This window comes from Ornithorhynchus anatinus, chromosome 10, assembly GCF_004115215.2.
Source record: "Ornithorhynchus anatinus isolate Pmale09 chromosome 10, mOrnAna1.pri.v4, whole genome shotgun sequence".
NCBI classification, from domain to species: Eukaryota; Metazoa; Chordata; class Mammalia; order Monotremata; family Ornithorhynchidae; genus Ornithorhynchus; species Ornithorhynchus anatinus.
The window spans coordinates 8,768-13,356 of record NC_041737.1 but is presented as its reverse complement, the minus strand read 5'-3'; the positions used below and the strand labels follow the sequence as shown (position 1 = coordinate 13,356).

Below are 4,589 nucleotides of genomic sequence, written 5' to 3'. Positions count from 1 at the left end.
TCACTTCTCTGGGCCTCAGTCCCTCATCTGTAAAATGGAGATTAAGACTGTGAGCCCTACGTGGGACAGGGCCTGTGTCCAACTCGATTTGTTTGTATCCACCCCAACGCTTAGAACAGTGCCTGCACAAGAGCAGCGTGGCTCAGTGGAAGAACATCGGTTTGAGAATCAAGTCATAGGTTCTAATCGCTGGCTCCGCCACTTGTCAGCTGTGTGACTTTGGGCAAGTCACTTCACTTCTCTGGGCCTCAGTGACCTCATCTGTAAAATGGGGATGAGGACTTAGAGCTCCACATGGGACAACCTGATGAGCTTGTATCTCCCCCAGCGCTTAGAACAGTGCTTTGAACACAGTAAGCGCTTCACAAATCCCATCGTTATGATTAAATACCATCGGCAGCCTCGGCTTCATTCCCTGAACTTCCCCCGCTGTCCCAGCAGTGGCGACCACCTTCCACAAATGCTCCCCCCGGCCCTGCCCCGGGAGCTGACCTGCAGGAGCGGACCCCAGGGCCGGGAAATTCAGGGTCTCTGGCCCATTCTGGCTCTCCCTAGCCCTGGCTAGGCTCAGCTTAGAACTGGTCACGGCCAGGGCCGAGAAGCCGACACCCTGTGGCCGACCCCTCTGCACCTGCAGCTCCCAGATGGTGCCGGGCCCTGGGCCCCCTGAGGCCTGGCGTAGGAGCTGCGCGGCTGTGCTGGCTGGGGTTCGGGGTCAGGGTCTCAGGGGGCCTCATCCAATCCAAAGAGGCCTGGAAGCAAGAAAAATTCGGATTTGCTTTACCCTGGCCTCATTCTACAGAGTGGCCTCATTCTGGCCACCTTTCTGTAGACTGTCACCCCGCTGTCCCCGAGGGAGGGGCCAGGCTTTCTCTATCCTGCAGCTGAGGGAGCTGAGACCCAGAGGGGAAAGAGATTGTCAGAGCTCCCTCTTGAAAGGCGGGGGACTCCCCCCAGGGCTAGAAAATTCTGTGGGAGGCAGCTTGGAGTGGAGGCGGAGAGCTATCGGGACCCGGGACACGGGAACGGCGGGGACAGTGGGACGCGGGAGCAGCGGGGACAGTGCAGGCAGCCGCCTTCTCCTCCTGCAAAGCTGTGGCCCTCGGGGAGCTGACTCGCTCATGACACAGACTGGGGGGGGTCCTGGGAAGGGGCTGGGGGAGAGACCCCGGGACCGGGTCTTGGCCAGAGCGAACTGGAGAGCGGAGGGGTGGATCCAGCGGACTCTTTGCTCTCCCCGTCATGCTGGCTGGGGAGACCTGGGGGCCTGATTCCCCCACCCACCCACCCCGGGCCAGTCGACTGGGCCCCAAGGTCTGCGCCGGCCACCCCCAAAGAAAAGCCTTTGGGCCCCTCGGCCCCCCTCCCCTGAGAATGTCTAGTTTGAAAGTCACTGGGCTGTTTGTGTCGAGTCCCATTGACTCGCTGGCTTCTGGGCCACCTAAGCAGTGGAGTCCAACCCCCGGACCCACCCCGTAGCATTATGTTGGCATCTCTACTATCTCAACCGCTACCACGTTAAATTCAGTCATTCATCCTATCACACCTGGATTACTGCATCAGTCTCCTTGCTGACCTCCAGCCTCCTGCTTCTCCCCGCTCCAGTCCATACTTCACTCTGCTGCCCAGATCATTTTTCTACAAAAAGGTTCAGGGCATGCCGCCCCACTCCTCAAAATATTCAAGTGGTTGCCCAGTCACCTCCACATCAAACAAAAACTCCTCATCATTGCTTTAAAGTACTCTATCATCCATTCATTCATTCAATCATATTTATTGAACGCTTACTGTGCACAGAGCACTGTACTAAGCACTTAGAAAGTACAATTCAGCAATAAAGAGAGACAATCCCCATCCACACCGGGCTTACAGCCTAGAAGACCTTGCCCCCTCCTACCTCACCTCAATGAATACAACTGAATGAATCTCTTTACACACTCTATCACTTCCTCTTACCTGAACTTTATTTCAGGGTCTGTTTCATTCATTCAGGCATGGGGCTCACAGTCTTACTCTAGATTTTACAGATGAGTTAATGGAGGCACGGCGAAGTTAAGTGACTTGCCCAGGGTCACAGAGCAGACAAATGGAGGAGCGAGTATTAGAACCATGACCTTCTGACTCCCAGGCCCGGGCTCTATCCACTACACCATGCTGCTTCCCCAGATTATGTCTACTCACACTCTGTGGTCCTGCTGCCGAGAGTTTAGCATAGTGACCTGCACTCATGTGGTGGTCTGCACACACACTACTGATTCCTTGATTGACTATTGGTTGGGGCTCAACTAGGGTACTCTTCAAAACAGGCTCAACAGACAGTCCCTTTTTTTAAAAAAAAGGGTATTTGTTAGGTGCTTACTCTGCATCAAGCAGTGGTCTAAGCACTGAGGCAGATACAGAGCAATCAGGGGGGTCACAGTCCCCACTTTTCAGGTGGCCTATGCCCCGGCTGCTAAGGATTCATCCTGGACCATTTTTATGGAGGCTGCTTTCATTTCCAGCCCTCAGCCTCCCCACTCCACCACGGTTCCGGCAGCCTCCGTCATCCATTTTGGGTCCGGCTTCTTGGTTTCACGGCTTGGATGCGGTGGCAGAGTTGATATGGACGCGGGAGGGAAGACTCCGGTTCTGGAGTCATTGGCTGTTCAGGGATACCTCGGGAGAAACACTCTAGGATCGCCCAAAGCCGGTCAACTTCTGCAAAATGGCACGGATGACATCATCACAATACCCTCCGTGCCTAGAGTCACGCAGATGATGTCCCATGCAGCTTTGTGCACTGCATCTACAAGGGCCATCAGAAGCCTAGGCCCCGAATCTCAAGTGTCAGAGCTCCTCTTTGCCCTCTTTCTTCCCTTTGGGCAAATTCTCCCTGCCTCAACCCCCAGGCACTCTCCACTCTGGCACGGGGGGGGGGGGGGGGGGGCTCCGCCAGGAAGCAGGGGCAGCAGCCGCAGCACCCTGCACTCAGCTAGAAGGGAAAAAAACACACTCACCAAAGCTTCCAGGCAGGATGTTTCAATCAACCAATTGATCGATCGATCCTATTTACTGAGCACTTACTATATGCAGAGAACTGTGCTAAGCACTAAAAAAAGTCAGTCAATTTATCAGACACCTCTGCCCCGTTGGGCCCTAACACATCCTGAGCTGGGCCCCCTGTCTTGGGAGAAAGTGCATGGTGAAGTGGAGGTTAGGGGTTCAACTCCCCATAAAGTTAGGGTGGATACAGACGACCCAGGGGAGATGGGCCAAGTCCCACAGGAAGCTGGCGGAGGTGCCTGGAATCGGATCCGGTGGCCCAGAGTCAGAGCCCAGAATCGAATCAAGCAGCTGTGGTTGCACGCTCCCGGGTCTCTGGGCCTGGCGCTCCCGCTCCCGAGTGCTCTGGCCCCTGCACCAGGCCCTCTCACCTGGTCCTGGTGTCCCTGGACAATTCTGGGGCCATCGCGGGGGAATCTGGAAAGGAAGAGAGCGCCATGGGGCAGGTCATCAAGACGCCATCTGCCTCAGCTTTGCCTCGGAGGGCTGCTGCTCTGCTCTCCACCCAGCCAGATGTGGCCACGGCGTCCGACTCTCCATCCAGCCTCGGGCTTCACGCTGACCTCCCAAGGACCAGCAGTCCGTGCTCAGGTCCATCTGGCCACAAGATCATCCTGCCCTCGCCCCTCAGAGGGTTTCCACTGACTCAGAGCCTCCAGAGGCTCCCTGTTTCCCTGTGGACCCAGCCCAGGCTCAGCCCGAGCACCCCTTTTCCATCTGGGCCATCAAGTCTCTGCTGGCACCTCGCCAAACCCCACCCCCCTCCCAGCCCCCTTGCCCTCCCCTGACCAGCCGCTGCCAGGGGTGGCCCAGATTCCTCCCCTTCCCAAAGGGCCGGGGCAGGCCCGGGGTTCTCCATACCTGGGGAAGCTGGAACCAGTTTCGGGCAGGATCTTGGTCTTGGACTGTGGGAGGATGTGGACAGTTGGCCAGACTCCAGCTGTGGAAGCCAAACCGTCAGAAGGCCATTGAACTCTGGGCTTCTCTGGTACCTCAAAGCCCCCTGAACCCCAGAGACAAAGTGGCTACTCTCAGCTGGCCAGAGGCCCCAGGAAGACGGGTTCTGCACGTGTGACAGTCGCTCGTCGACACGGGTTCAGATTTCGAGCGACGCCTCGGCCTCGGCCAGGGGGCAGTTGGGCTTGAGTCATGGGAAGGGCTCTGATAAGCTCAGCACATCTGAGGGCGCTCCCTAGACCGACCCTCTCTCCATTTGCAGCTCCCAGATAGCACCAGTCCTGGGACCCCTGAGGCCCAGAGCAGAGGCTGCACGGCGGTGCTGGCCGTGGTGCAGGTTCAGGGTCTCATGGGGTCTCAGGGGCTCTCGGGGCCTGGCTGGCTCAATCCAAAGAGGCCTGGAAGCAGGATAAATTCAGATTTGCTTTACTCCAACTCACCCTGTCCTGTCTTTCTGCAGACTGTTACTCGCTTTCTCTACCCTGCAGCTGGGGGCTGAGGCCCAGAGGGAAAAGAGATTGACACAGCTCCCTCCCAAAGGGTGCGGGGCTCCCCCCACGGCTAGAAAACTGTGGGTGAGGCAGCTTGGA

At 57.2% G+C, this 4,589-nt stretch overlaps 1 long non-coding RNA gene across 1 annotated transcript; it reads right to left on the bottom strand.

Annotated features, from left to right (window-relative positions):
• Nucleotides 1-3,093: 3,093 nt before the first annotated feature.
• On the bottom strand, nt 3,094-3,946 carry LOC120638637. The gene is made up of 2 exons (XR_005660400.1): nt 3,904-3,946; nt 3,094-3,459 (listed from the first exon to the last, which is right to left on the bottom strand). It is a non-coding gene; the product is annotated as an uncharacterized LOC120638637 (long non-coding RNA).
• Between the last annotated feature and the right edge of the window lie 643 nt (nt 3,947-4,589).